This window comes from Setaria viridis, chromosome 6 (assembly GCF_005286985.2).
Source record: "Setaria viridis chromosome 6, Setaria_viridis_v4.0, whole genome shotgun sequence".
Classification (NCBI taxonomy): domain Eukaryota; kingdom Viridiplantae; phylum Streptophyta; class Magnoliopsida; order Poales; family Poaceae; genus Setaria; species Setaria viridis.
In genome coordinates this window covers 27610203-27625915 of record NC_048268.2, presented here as the reverse complement: position 1 = coordinate 27625915, position 15713 = coordinate 27610203, and the positions used below count along the sequence as shown (strand labels likewise).

General features: G+C 45.1%; 1 pseudogene; it reads right to left on the bottom strand.

The window, feature by feature from the left end:
* Positions 1 to 7532: 7532 nt before the first annotated feature.
* On the bottom strand, positions 7533 to 8970 carry LOC140223235 (uncharacterized; annotated as a pseudogene).
* Positions 8971 to 15713: the final 6743 nt, after the last annotated feature.

The window sequence follows — 15713 nt, the reverse complement described above, 5'->3', positions numbered from 1 at the left end:
GATGACTCCTAGCTCCAGAACTCTAGCGTGATCTTCCTCGCAGGGTGATCACGCCGGCAGAGGTTTGCCTACGCTAACCCCCGACAACTGCATGGCCCTCGGCTCTCCGGAGAGGTGTCCCTCAAGCTCCTTCTGCCTCTCTGTTGCTTCACGTCGAGTATGTCATCTTTGATATATGGGTCTTGATGGATTTTTGGGGTATTTATAGTCCAGAGGGCATGTGGCAAAAGTTGGAAGGCGAGGGGGCACGACGAAGAAATCCCCCAGGCCGATCGACTTGAGAGGGTGCAGGCCGATCAGCTTGGGCCTTCCTTTTGGCCCCTCGCGTCCTGCTTCGTCTCCAAGTCTCCCTTGAAGCTTAGGAGTCTTTTCATTTGCATGTGGGCCTGACATGTCGGTAACTTCAGGATTAGATTGATCTTCAATAACTTTCCAAATCTCTGCTTGATCTTCTTTGATTCCTCTTTGATCCCGAAGTCATCCTTGCCATATCTTCACAAACTTAGCCCTTAAGTCATCTCGGAGGATTGCTTACCAAAGATCACTAATAGAAATAGTAGCTTCTATGACGTTTTGCGTGTGATGTTCTCAAACTTCGTCATTGAACATGCCACATCTATGACGAAAATCTCAGGTTTGTCATAGATCAGCAGTGGGAGCCCTTGGCCGCTATGGAATTATGATGAAAAAAAATGTGCGTCATAGAACAACATCTCATATCATCACAAAATGGTGCACCACCAACATCTTGTATTTGTGACGCTAGCGACTCGTCATAGAATCGGTGTGCTACATGTAGCGTTGGTACCATAGGTCCACTTGTGATGCCAGAGGGTCCAGCGTGTCTACATGGCTGCCACGTGTAGCAATAAGGATCCGCCGGTCCATGTGTCAGGGCTGTGGGTCAAATATGTCAACACTAGGTCCACTAGAGAGGTGGACCCGATCATCCACGTGTACGAGTGCGAGCCCAGGAGGCCGACGTGGCTAACACGTGTAACTGTAGGTCCTTGTTGACTGGTCCAACATGTATACCTGGCAGCCACGTGTGGTGAGTGGGACCCAACAGTCTATGTGTTAGGGGTGTGGGTCAAATATGTCAACGTGGGGTCCACTGGAGAGGTAGGACCCAACGGTCCACATGTACGAGTGTGGGCTAGCAGGCCAACGTGGCTACCTCGTGTAAATGCTGGTCCCGTTGGGTGGGTCCTGGCGGTCCACGTGTATGCGCAGTGGGTGTAGAAGGTAGTCATGGCTGCCACGTGTAGATATGGGGCCTGCTTGCCCGGTCTAGCATGTCCACATCATGGCCTCGTGTGATGATGGAGCCTGCAGATAATAAGGCCTCGTCCTGTTTCAAAGTTAGGCTCGAGATGAAATTGCTATGGAGCCGGTCCAGGTTTGAGTGTGATGAGGACATGACACCCATGCATACGACCATGTTTGGCACATGGTATAGAGGGGAAGGAGGCCAGCAAGAGTGTCCAAGTCAAGAGGGAGGCCCGAGGCTAATTTGGTTCGAGTCCCCGAGGTGGAGGCCCAAAGCAACTCAAGTTCGAGCCCATCTCGGAGTCCAAGAGCAGCACATACTAAAAATGATGCTCAGGTTGCATACGGTGTCCGTTCTGGGTGTTCTTTATATGGATGGAAACAGAATTTCATGGAGCTTCCAATGGTACTAGTCCCACCTTAAAATTTGATCGGAGTCAAAAGGAATTGTTGAAACAAGTGGATATTCAGAATCTGTTAGGGTGCTGCGCCAACGTCTTTTGGGCCGTTGGCCCATGTATCATGTTGGAGCCCATAGGGGCACATCCAGGGGGGTCTTCACAACCTAACCCTCATAAATTCAGTAGCCATAACCATATTAGGGTTTGGGTTTTGTTTAGTTCTATTTTTCCTTCGAGAAACTAAGATTGATTGATTCGTTGTAACTGTGGCGACAAGTTCTTTTACAGTGATCCAGGACCCCTGTTCTTATTCTCCTCGACTGTATCAATTAGTCCTTTCAAATCGAGAGCTTGAACTCTTCTTACTTCATTCATATCTGCAATATCAGATTGCTTGTTTATACTTTCTTGCTTGTGTCCTTCGATTCTCTTGTAGGAAAAGCCTTCTCGGCGAGGTCAATCAAGTTGTGCTTGGTTGATAACCAACGGAGCAGCGGTGTAGCGGTTGCAGGGTTCGAATCGTGTCTGATTAGAAGCCCGGATCATCAACATCGAGTCTCCACCAATCGAATTTATCTCTACCTTTCGGAAGATCGGGCCAATGCTACATCAGGTGGTATCAGGATTCCAGGTTACATGTGAGGTATACACCTTTGTATCCTTTTAGATTTGTTTTTGTCAATTACTAATAGTCCACAAAAAGCCCTACAAAAAATAATTCCGCTGTCCTACAACCCCATTTGTGCCCCACAATTTTTCTTTTCATATTTGCTTTTCTGAATTTTGGTCCCTCGCGGTGTCATTGTGTTCGTCGTGTCTAGATCTTGTTCTTGTCTTTAGTATCAGGTCTTGCTTAATTGTTTTGGCACCTAGTCGATTTATCCTCATAATAATTTTAGTGCAAATTTGTATTTGGGCAAATGAGTGCTGTTCTTGTTTGTTGTATACAGCATTAGCAAGAGGAAAGTATTATCAACGTGAGGGAAGAAAGACAAGTGATCTTTGTCGTGATTGGACTAAAATATTGCTATCCAATTTTGGAGTCCGAGTTCTTTTGGCAAGGACACCGTGCAGAAGACATACTTCACCAGATTGTTGTCAATCTAAGTTGCAATCATTTGCTCCAACCTATTTATTTGCGCCTGATCTGTGTTGTGTCAGCTAGTCCTTGCATGTTTCCATAAATAGCTGAACCATAGGTTTCCTTGTTGCTACTCGACAACAAGGCTTTGGTTTTGTGCCGAAGTGCAAACTTGTGTATTTTAATTGTGATATTGTCTGCGGCACTTTCTGTTATATTAAAAAAGAAACAAGCAAAAGGCAAAGAGGTGCTGAAAAAGTGAAGAAAAAGCTGCACCAAAAAAAACAGGAAAGAAAGAAAGAAGGAAAAAAGAATAAAAAAATTCAGAAGTGCTTGCATCCTTTGAGTCCTTGTGGTGAGTTGTTTTGTTGCTTGCTTGAACTAAGTCCAGGACGAGTTTAGGCTGGCAACATAGACTAGCTTGGGACTACTTTTCAGTCTTGCAAATTCTGAATTGAATTATTGCTTTTCCTTGCTACCATATTGAGCCTGCCTACAGCTCCACATACATCTGATCAGTACAGGTTCACCTTGCAACCGTTACCCTCAAGCTCGACAACTGATTGTACCATCCTATTTGGCTTTGGTAAGAACACTTGCAAGACAGTGGTAAGCCGCTTGAGATATTGCATTCGACTTTCACTACCATCCAGTAGTTGCTAGTTGATAGGGATAATACTTTGGTGTTGTCTTTTGCTATCTTTTAACAATGACAGGTTGTTCATATCCACCAACATATGATGGTATAGGTGCTGATGCGTACATTGAGTGGGAAATTGCAATAGATAACATATTTGCAACTCGCTTCATGTGTCCAAGGAGGAAGGTAAAAAGTGCAGCTAGTGTTTTGCAACATTCTGCTTTATCTTGGTGGGATTCTTTAAGTCCTTCAGATAAACCTCAAACTTGGAATGATATGAAAATTCTTATGAGAGAATCCTATGTTAATCCACCTCCTGCATTGAATTCATATGATGAGGTGCATAATTTAGATGATCAATCCATTGTTGTATCTCTTGCTATGCCTAAGCTTTTGCAAGATTATGAACAAAAGCAAGAGGACAAGGATGACGCAAATGAAAATGAGGAGCTCCCAACCTCATGTGCAAATTTAGAACCACCATTTCACAGTGCACCTATTACTCCTGCTGAGAATGAAAACACAGGTAATGCCCATGGTGCTACACTCACGGAAGGTGAGAATTATCTTAATGTGCTAAATTTTTCAACCAATCATGCTATTATAGAGCAATCGTTACTGGAACCATCTCTTGGTTTATCTTTGTCACATGATGATGTGCTTGATGTTCCTTGTGATAAAGATGAATTATTTGATAATGCTTTAGTGTTACATGTTTTGGAACCAAATACTTGTGCTGAAAATAAACATGTTACGCGTATTGCTAGTGCTAATTATGAGCTAAAACTGATGTCTTTCTTACATACTTTGGGTTATATTGAATTTGATAATTTGTGTAATCTAGATTGTTGGAAAGAGAGACTTTTTAAATATGTTGAATTGCCTTGGTTTGCCAAACACATATATCATGTTATTGGCAAATATGATAACAAAGGACAGTATATGATACATAGAGTATATATTCGTAGCAATATGAATTCTCCTTTTGTTGTGCAAGATTGTGATCGATTAGAGGGCAGCCATCATACAAATATATTCACATGTTCCTCTAGTAATTTGGTCTCCCAAGAAGGGAAGCATTGCTGGTTGCTACCTATGCTTGTTAGTGCTAAATTTTCTTGCAATGAATCATCTATTCCTGCTGTGCCTTTTATTGGTACTAATCTTTTGCAGGATAGTATTGACAAACATCGTGTGTCTTTCAATCAAGGAGCCTACATGCTTGCTAAAAGTTTTCTGCAAGATCACACACTACACAATTGGGAACATGGTCACATCTCTCCTCACAATTGTTTTCATTCCCTTTGTCTTCGCAACCCCGTTCTCCTTTGTGTTGTGCAGGATCAGTTTCAAGCACAATCGACGCCGAGGACGACTTTTCGTCAAGAAGGGGAGGACGATGAGGTGGTATAAAATGGAAGGAGGCCAGCAAGGGTGTCCAAGTCAATAAGGAGGCCCGAGGCTAATTTGGTTCGAGTCCCCAAGGTGGAGGCCCAAAGCAACTCAAGTTCGAGCCCGTCTCGGAGTCCAAGAGCAGCACGTACTAAAAATGACGCCCAGGTCGCATACGCTGTCCGTTTTGGGCGTTCTTTATATGGATGGAAACATAATTTCATGTAGCTTCCAATGGCACTAGTCCCACCTTAAAATTCAATCGGAGTCAACAGAAATCGTTGAAACAAGTGGACGTCCAGAATCTATCAGGGTGCTGCGCCACCGTCTTTTGGGCCGTTGGCCCGTGTATCGTGTTGGAGCCCATAGGGGCGCATCCAGGGGGGTCTCCATGACCTAACCCTCATAAATTCAGTAGCCGTCGCCACATTAGGGTTTGGGTTTTGTTTAGTTCTAGTTTTCCTTCAAGAAACTGGATTGCTTGATTTGTTGTAACTGTGGTGACAAGTCCTTTTACAGTGATCCAGGGCCCCTGTTCTTGTTCTCCTCAACTGTGTCGATTAGTCCTTTCGAATTGAGAGCTTGAACCCTTCTTACTTCATTCATATCTGCAATATCAGATTGCTTGTTTACAGTTTCTTGCTTGTGTCCTTCGATTTGCTTGGATGGAAAGCCTTCTCGGCGAGGTCAATCAAGTTGTGCTTGGTTGATAACCAACGGAGCAGCGGTGTAGCGGTAGCAGGGATTCGAATCGTGTCTGATTAGAAGCTTGGATCGTCAACGTCAAGTCTCCACCAATCGAATTTATCTCTACCTTTCGGAAGATTGGACCAGTGCTACATTAGAGTGAGCTACTAGGATCCACTCGATTCGACCCAGGAAGAGAAACATGCCCACATTGAATAACAGGTCTGCCGAACGAGCACTAAAAAGCGAGCAAAAATTTTGCTGTCGCATGGGTTCGAACACGGGCCAAAGGTGGTGCGGCAGTTGCTATCCACCACCGTGCTACTGAAGTGTTTTCGACTAACTCCACACTCACATTCTTTTTGAACACTCCAATACTAACACACGGGCGCGACACTTCCTATTCCTGCGCACGCTCACCGAGAAGATGGTTGCCATCCCCGAGATGTGGTGCCGCCTTAACTTCTCGGCGGTCGGCGACAGTTCCAAGAGGGGTTTTCAAGAACTCCTCCTCCTCGTCACCAGTTCCCACGCCAGTTTGCAGAGGGGTTTTCAAGAACTCCTCCTCCTCGTCGCTAGTTCCTATGCCAGTTTGTAGAGGGGATTTCAAGAACTCCTTTCATCATCCTCACCATTTCCCAAAGAGGGGCTTTTAAGAACTCCTACTGTAGCCCCCGCTCGGTCCCCTCCCCCGCCTCCTCCTTAATCAATGTACATCGCTCCGCTCCACCTCTCTAGCCCTCCGGCTCACCGCCATCCACGTGCTGCAGCTCCATCCATGTCGCTGCACGAGCCCTTAGGTGGCCTCGTTGCGCTCTGTGTCGCGCGACATCATCGACGCTGGCAATCATGGTGGCGAGGCAGCACCCCCTGTCATTGGCGGTCCTCCCTACCGAGGTGGCCATTGAGATCATCGGCCACCTCGCTGCGACCTCAGAGCAGCCCATGGATGACCTCCGCAGCCTATGGGCAACCTGCTCGTTCATGCTCCGCATGTGTGGCGACCGCGCCGTCGGCCGTCATGTGGCCCTAGACCGGTTTAGTCGTGCGATGTTGTGGAACAAGCCCGACGGGTACGACACCCTCCTTGCTAGCCTGACCCAAGTCGGCAACCTGGAGGCCTGCTTCCTCACCGGGATACAAGTCATATTCTGGGAAACCCATAGCCCCCGGCTGTGCCTCGACGATCTCGCCCGCGCCGTCGCGGGCGGGCTCAATGTGGCAGCCTATCTGGTCGCCCTCTTCCTCTATAGGGATAATGGCGGTGCTAGCGATGATGACACTGCAAGGCGGTACATGAGACGGGTCCAGGGTGAGGAAGAGTCGTGGGTAGCGGCGGTGGTGGACTAAGAAGGACGAGGTTGCTAAGCAACAAGGGGTGTCGGCTGTGCCACGAGCAGGCCACGAACGTGATCCACCAAATGATATGCGCAAGTGGGGTGAACCACTGCTGGCGGCACTGGTGCATGGCAATCTTCTGGGCGCAGGCGGCTATTGTGGCATTCCAAAAGGATGGGAACAGAGGACTCTGTTTTGTAGCGAGGACTATAGGATTCGCCGCCAAATGGTTTTGTTCAAAAGGGCAATTGGAATAGGAAACTAATTCACTCTTTTCATGAAAATGTGAATTAGTGTAGCTTTTTCTTTTCTGTTTCTTTTGCTTGATGAGGCCTAGGACTGGTTGGCGGACCTTGTAGCCAATATTGCTAATGTATATATATATATATGAAAATGTGAATTAGTGTAGCTTTTTCTTTTCTGTTTCTTTTGCTTGATGAGGCCTAGGACTGGTTGGCGGACCTTGTAGCCAATATTGCTAATGTATATATATATATATATATATGATTAATGAAGATCGATCTCATGTTGCCATAAAAAAGTAGTAATTTCAACACATCAGACATAAAATATAATAAAACAGTCATCATCATCGGCAATTCAACAACATTACATGAATTCCAGTACAATAGCATAACCATCGTATGTCCAATCACAGGCATCAGCACAACACACTCGGGTAGCAATGCAAACTCCTATAGATCATCATCTTCGGACACATCATCTACACCATTACCATTGTCGTTAGTGTTACCACATACTGCAAGATAGTGTCATCTTCATCCCCACTATCTGCAGAAATGTTAACTTGCTTCTTGTTTCTTAGAAGGTTTGCTAAATTAGCTTCAATAATTGTGTCTTCTCCATCCTGCTCTTCCTGGTGCATATTAGCATCACCATCACCTTCATGCACTGCAGGCTCTGTATCGGAATGGTAATCACCTTGGTGTGCGTCAGTATTCTTTTCAGGCACGTTATACATGGCCCTATTTTCAAATTTCTGCACAACTCACCAATCTCTGCCTAAATGATTGTCCTACAAGTAAAATATCTTTCTTGATTGTGTCGCCAAAATGGGTCAGACTTGTACCAAAATGACTAGATGTTGATGGACTTGAAATGTCTGTCATCTCTAATGCCTACAGTCCCGCCCTCTTGATTTTACCAATCGCATCGAAATAGAACCACTGACCGATGGAATTCCATATCAGAGTTATATTGCAACTCAATTACCTCTTTCAGGACACCATAAAATTCAATTTTTTGGCTTCTATGTGTCCCCTCGGTCATGACTCCACTATTCTGTGTCTTTAGGTTTTTCTCATGGTCAACAGTGCTATAGCGGACTCCATTGACACTGCAAGCTGCACAGATCTTGACTCAGAGATGAGGACCACATGAGAGTGCATACAATCCTTCGCTGACCTCATTAGGTTTATCTTTGCGCAGCTTTGCGATCTACAACCAAACATATAAAGTTGAGTCTAGTGCAAAGTCAGTGACTTCCATAAATGATAATATGCCATTAACTTACATGATTCTTAAACCATGAAGAAAATTCTTTCTCCTACCTTTTGTCAACATCATGCCCCCTTCTTCTTCCAACAGTTCTCTATGCATCCTGCATGACAAAGTTTAAACATTAGGAATAAACAGAGGTATATCTATATATATATATATATATATATATATATATATATGTGTGTGTGTGTGTGTGTGTGTGTGTGTGTGTGTGTGTATGTGTGTGTGTGTGTAGATATAAATATAAAAAGGCACAAAGTAAATGATATGTACTCCAAATACAGTTCAACTTCATCACAGTTATTTAGTACATACCAAACTAGCTTGTGAATGATTTTTTTATCAATGAATTGTACCCAATCCTTACCAATAAGTTTAACACCTTGCATGAAAACAGAGGTGTCACCATCTAATGGCCCATCAAATTCAGGACTTGTGTCAACATCGTTCGTGTACATAGAACAAAATGCCAAGACTTCACTTTCTATGTAGGCTTCAGCAATTGATCCTTCAAGACTAGCCCTGTTCCTTACAAGATTCTTCGATGTGCCAAGCCACCGTTCAATTGGATACATCCAGCCGTACTGTACAAGACCTCTAAGCAGTGCCTCATCAGGTAGATGGATTGCCAAGTGCACCATCACATCAAAGAAGGGAGGAGGAAAGATATTCTCAATCTTGCATATGATCAGTGGGATCTCTTTTTTCAAGCGTTCCACGACATCTGTCCTCTGATTTCTACTACACAGCTCACGAAAGAAGTTCTTGAGCTCTGCTAGTGCTTCATATAAATCATGACACACAAGCCCTCTTAAGCTGGCAGGTATGATTCTTTGTAGAAGGACATGGCAAGAATGAGTTTTCAGCTTGCCTTGGACCTTTGAACCATCTGGACCAATGTATCTTCCTAGGTTGGCTGCATGTCCATCTGGAAACTTGGCACCTTTGAGGAATTTACAAAATACACTTTGTTGTGCAGGCTTCAACACATAGCAAGCTTGTGGAGTTTTCACCACGTTACCATTCTGGTAACAGTGCTAATGATGTCTTATGCCCATATCAGCCAAATCTAGCCTAGCATTCATGTTGTCCTTTGTCTTGCCCTCTAGTTTCAGCAATGTGCCAAGGAGGTTGTCACATATATTTTTCTCTATGTGCATCACATCAAGATTGTGGGGCAGCAGCACGTATTTCCAATAGGGCAGCTTCCACCACCCAGCTTTGTGGTTATAAATTACTCTCTGTCCATCCTCTCTATGCTTTCTCTTGTTACCTTCATTATTGAAACCTGGCCTGACATTTCTGACCCTCTCTAGTTGCTCAACGACCTCATCTGCAGTGAACTTTCCTGGTACCTCCTGGTTTTCACGCTTCCCATAGAAAGCTGTGCTTCTCCGCCAAGCATGTGTCATTGGAAGGTAACGATGGTGGCTAATGTAGCTGTGACAATGGGTTTTTGTCATAATGAATACATGCATAATAACCTTTTGTAGTTTGACCTAATAGGGTGCTTAATGCTGGATAGTCATTTGTGCTCCAAAACATAGCTGCGCACATATTGAACTTTGAACGTCTGAGAGCATCATATGTACTGACACCACTCTAGAGGTCAAGAAGTTCTTCTATAAGAGGCTACAAGAATAAATCAGAATCCTTTCCTGGAGATCTTGGACCTGGGATCAGTAAAGACATGAAGCAGTTTGAAGGATTGACACATTGCCATGGTGGAAGATTTAAGGGCATAACAAGCACTGGCCACATGCTATATGTCATGCTAAATTTGCCAAACGGATTGAAACCATCTGTAGCGACGGCAAGGCTCAAGTTCCTTGCATCCCTTGCAAATTCTTTATACGTGTTGTCGAAGTGCCTCCATGCCTTCCCATTTGCTGGATGGCTCATTTCACCATCAATCGGTGCCCTCCTCATCTTGTGCCATTGCACGTCCTTAGCTGTTCGGCTTGAAGCAAACATCCTCTTCAACCTTGGGATTAGTGGGAAATGCCTTGAAACCTTATGAGGAACACACTTGCAGCCATCCTTATCTTCCCATCTAGATTCATTGCATTTTGGGCAGACATCCATTTTGGCATACTTCTTCCTGAACAACATGCAGTTATTACAGAACACATGGATCATGTCATATCCAAGGCCCTGTTCACAAATATTTCTTTGCCTCATCATATGTTGAAGGTAATTGGGACTGAGGGAATGATAAGGACATCAGCTTCAATATTGCCTTGAATGATGTATTGCTGATTCGATAGCATGACTTGATACGGAGCAACCTCACAACAAAGGAGAATCTTGAGTGCCTACATCCTAGGCAGAGAGTCCGCTTCAAATCTTAGAGCATTCTAGTAAATTTTGGCACCTGTCCATTCTCCTCTGCGGCTGTGTACAATTCTGCTATCATCTCCAGATCTAGCATTTCTTCATCATTATTGTCTTGCTCATCCACATATCTCCCATCATCATGGTCAGATTCATTCTCTTCAAACCCGAACCCATAATCATATTTATGTCCATGCACCTACTCTGAAAACTCAACAATTGCAGCATTTGTAGATTTCCCATGATGAGTCCATCTTGTATATGTAGCTGACATTCCAAACAGAAGAAGGTGGTCATGAACATCAGCCTGAGCCAATTCACTCTGGTTAAGACATCGGGTGCATGGGCAAGGTATACGGATGTGTTCAGTGAATCATTGCTTAACAAACTCCATGAATTGCTCCACTCCATGGGTGTAGGAAGGTGTGAATTTTCTCCCATTAGTTATCCAACTTCTATCCATCAATCCAAACTTCTATTCAAAACTAATAGATGAAGAACTAAGTTCATGTGACTAAATTTAGATCAATTTACGGAATTAGATTTTTATGGTTGGGGAAGAGGTACTTACTTCCTGGTGGGCGGATGACGGAGTGGCTGGATTGGAACCACCAGAGGAGGCCTCCAAGCCCCACGCCTGCACAACGGACTTGCTGTTGACAGTCCTTAAATATCATATCCGACTGTCAACTCTAATAAAGAACAGAGAAATAACAATCATCAAACTAAAGATAGGGGTTTAATTCTAACTATTTTCACTAGCTTTGGTGAATCACTGTTTACAGGAGATCACGTCTACACATGGGGATAAACGTGCTCAAAACACACTCAAGGAGTAAAGAAACACACCTGCGACCAATAAGAGGGGAACACACGAATCCATGGGCCCACAAATAGGGGAAAACCAACCTAACTCTGCACCAGACCCCATGTACGCACATGAGGGCCCACTGGACAGCGTCCTGGGAAAAAGGCGGTGCGTGGGGCGACCTCGGGGGTTCAACCAAACCCACAGTTCGGCTGAACCACCTCTGGCACTTCTCGCACTCATCCTCCACGTGTCGCTCCCTCCGGATCTCCCTATGGCGGTTGCGGGGGTTTTGCGCGAAGCAAATGTACCTGGATGTCGGTTCCTTCACAAGTGGAAGGAATAGGGGGGTTATTCCATAGGATCTCCACTCCCCCAAGGCTCCCTCTCCATTATAAAAGGACCCCCTCTCCTCCATTTAGCACACAACACACAAGAGAAGAGAAGATCTCCTACTCCAAGCAAAAGCCCTACCGCCATAGTGCTTAGAAAATAGGGAGAGAGTGAGGGGTAGTTCGGGGAAGTGCCGGCCTGTCGGCACTCCTCCCCACGCTTGTACCTCGATGGATGCTTCCTTAAGTTGAGTATGTGTTCGTGATCTCCTATGGTTGTGTGTCTCTTGTTAAGATAAGTTCTATCCTTTATTTTCTTGCAAGTTCATCGTCCATCCTTGTAACGGGTGTTCTAGCTTAAGGACTTGAGTCTTAAGACGGAGTCTGGCTGAAGCTAGAGTAGTAATCAATAGCGTAGATGTGGTGTCTAGGCTTGAGGTTGCCTTTGTTTGCTACCTTTCCCCACGATATGAGAGGTAGGCGGCAGGTGGTGACAGCCCTGTCCGTCCCTTGTATCCCTCCATGTTCGGGTTCGGCGTAGAGCTAATGGCCGGAGGCGCTTGGAAGACCAGGCATACACCGACGCCCAAAGTAAGCAATAGAGGTTGAGCCTATCTTATCAAAAGGCCCTAAGCCATAGGAATCCTCTCTATCCTCGCCTACCTAACTCTTGTTGTCCTTGGACAAACCAGCTAGAAGACCTTTTACACCTTTGTTCCTTTGGGTAAATATAAATAACGATACCCTGAATACTCTCCATGTGAAGTGCTACAACGGTATATCCGTGTGCTTGTGGATTTATTCGTGAATGTTAAGAAATACCAACAAGTATTTCTAGCACCGTTGCCGGGGAACGGTTGCTGTATTATCTTCGAACCTAGTTTGTCCTCATTTCTTTTATTTTACATTCCTTTTTCTTTTTATCATTGTGTTACCATGAATCACACACCTATCCAAAATTTTTTTGCTCTTGAGGATGAGTTCTTAGAGCCACAACCCTCTGCAAAGCTTATCACAACTTCTGGCTATGAACTCTATCCTGGCATCATTGCCATGGTTCGGGGACTAACCTTCTATGGATTTGAAAATGAAAACCCTTACCTTCATTTGCAAGAGTTTGAGGAACTGTGTTCGTGCTTGGTAATCCTAGGCATGACAAAGGAAACCTTGAGGTAGAAGTTGTTTCCTTTCTCTCTCATAGAGAGGGCGGAGCAATGGTACACTCACAACATGAGAAGTGCGAACAGTGATCAGGAAAAGCTTCGAGATGACTTGTGTCACTCGTTCTTCTCTTTATCCCACATAGCTCTCCGGAGTGACATTCTTGAATTTGAGCTATTAGAGAAGGAGTCCATATGTGTAGCATGGGCTAGATTTTCACACCTTTTAGCATCAAGCTCGAGCTTGTCTATACCCGATGATGCATCTCTACACATCTTTTGCATGGGTCTAGACATAACCTCTGCCCTACATCTCAACATTGCCGCCGAAGGTTCGTTTGCAAACAAAACTTCGACGGAAGGAAAAGAAATCCTAGATCACATTTTGGAAAACTCTTCCTTCCTCACCAATCCTAGTAAACCCCCTCCAAGAGGAAGACAAGTCGAGTTACGAGGGTCCCTCAACAGTCATTTTTGAGCCCTTCCATCTCTCATCCTTAGCTGTTGAAACCTCTCCCGAACCACAAACACCGAAGGAAGAAGAAATTCAACCTTCAGAGTTCTCTTTCCCATTCAAGGATGATCCTTATGAAAATCTTAGAAACACCTCAAATTACCTCTATGAGAAGAGACCTACGGTATCCCCTTCTCCTCCCAACAAAGCATTTCTCAAGAAGGCCATGGAGGAGGAATGGTCAGACGAAGTGAGACGCTCTTCCGAGGCAATTCGGATTAGTACACCTTCCACAACCATATGTTGTTCCATGAGGGTAACTGTCGTAGAAGCCCTTCATGACCCCACTGCCGAAGCTTGTATCATGTCCGAATTCCTCACGGACACTTTCTTAGGACTCATATTTGAATGTCGGCGGATCGCAAGGGCCGTGCCAATCAAGATAGACAAAATTGAGGTTCACCTAGACTTCCACATCTATCCCATCCTTGATTTTGATCTTCTCATAGGCTACCCTCTGGAAAGGCTCCACCTAAAAGATTCATCTCATGGGAGCCTTGATAAAAAGCTTAGGAAGTCCGCTTCCGCCACCACTTTCTTAGAAAATCCTATGGCGAAGCCTCTTTCCAAGGAAAACCCGCTCGAGAAGGTGATGCGTGTATCTCCATTCATGTCATCCAAACCTGTTCTATTTAAAGGCATAGAACTCTTCACCCGCAAAGAAGACAACTCGGAAGAACTTCACCTTTGTGAAGCTGAGCGACCTTCATCACCCTCGATTGAGCTGTGTCCCTCTGGCCCTCGGAACGTTGTTCTCGATAGTAGTCAGGAAACAACCCTGATCTCGCATGATGAATCTCTTGAGAAGAACTTTTGTGCCATGGACATTCCCGATATATCGACTCTGGAGGACAAGACAAAAGTTTTCAAAAACGAGCATGGATGCTTCTCATTCTACATTCCTCAGGATTCATGCTCACATAAGGAACCTTCCAAGTCTGCTTCGCTTTGTGCCACATGCTTGTATGAGGACAGTCGGGCATACATCCCAGAGCCCACGAGTAGGCGTTGTACGGTCCGCTCAGGGACGTACTCGGATGTGATCAGGACATGGGAGGCTACACCACAGGGTAACGTAGCCTGCACGGATTCTTGAATACTAGTCGGAATACACAAGGAAACTACTCTACCAATTAGGAGTAGAACTCTGTAACCATGTTCGACTAGGACTCTACCCTGTAACCCTGCTCCCCCGGCTATATAAGGGTGGGCAGGGACCCCCTCAAAACAACAACTAAGAAGTTCAATACAACCAACACACAGGACGTAGGGTATTACGTGATCTAGTGGCCCAAACTTATCTAAATCGTGTTCCTTGCGTCATCATCGACTCCTTGATTGTCGATGACACCCGTCGTACAAAAGACCACCTAGGGTACCCCCTAGGCGGGTTGCCGGTATAAAACACCAGCAGCTGGTGCACCAGGTAGGGGCTGTCATCAAGTTTCTTCATGCAAGATCGATGGCATCAGTAATCATCAAGCCTGCTTTCACCTTTGAGGCAGGTGCAACTTTTGTCTTTGGATCCTGGCTTTGCATCGCCGATGGCACTGGATCATTTCAGCAGTGCAACCTTGGCAACCAGGAGAAGGAACATCTTGACGAAAGCTTTTTTCGACAAGAAACGGAAAATTTCGCTGAGGAAAACCAAGTTTTCAACATCAACAACAACAAGTTTGACTATGGCTCGGACTCGACCTTGACTCGGACTAGTCCGTACAAGCTGAAGCCCAAGTTACCCTACAAGTCAACTTTAACTTGAAGTCGAATCCCGTACGGACTCCGCAACTCAGTTGAGGTCCACCAAGGTTTCCTCACTCGAACCCAACTTGAACTCGGGGCAGTCAAGGATTGTGACTACGACTCGGACTATGTTCAAGAAATTCCTTTATCAGGACTAGCTCAAGGTTTGGTAGTTACTTCCACTCTACAAGGCAGGTTCGTTTATTATCCTGAGATGAAGCCATCCTTCCTTGCTAAGGATTACAAGTCGCGCCTTGTCGCTCACATAGACAACCTTCCCTATCAAGAAGGCGTCCCACTTACCTCAAATCGCGAAGACAACACTACAGGGATTGCAACATCAAGTTCTGGAAGCTACTACCCAGACAGGGAAATCTTCATCATCACGACACCAAACGATAACGTGGGTACTAGTTTTCAGAGAGCTCCTCGACAAGTTATGCAACCCGATAATATTTCGGACAATGAGTCATCAGCCAACGCCAAACAAAAT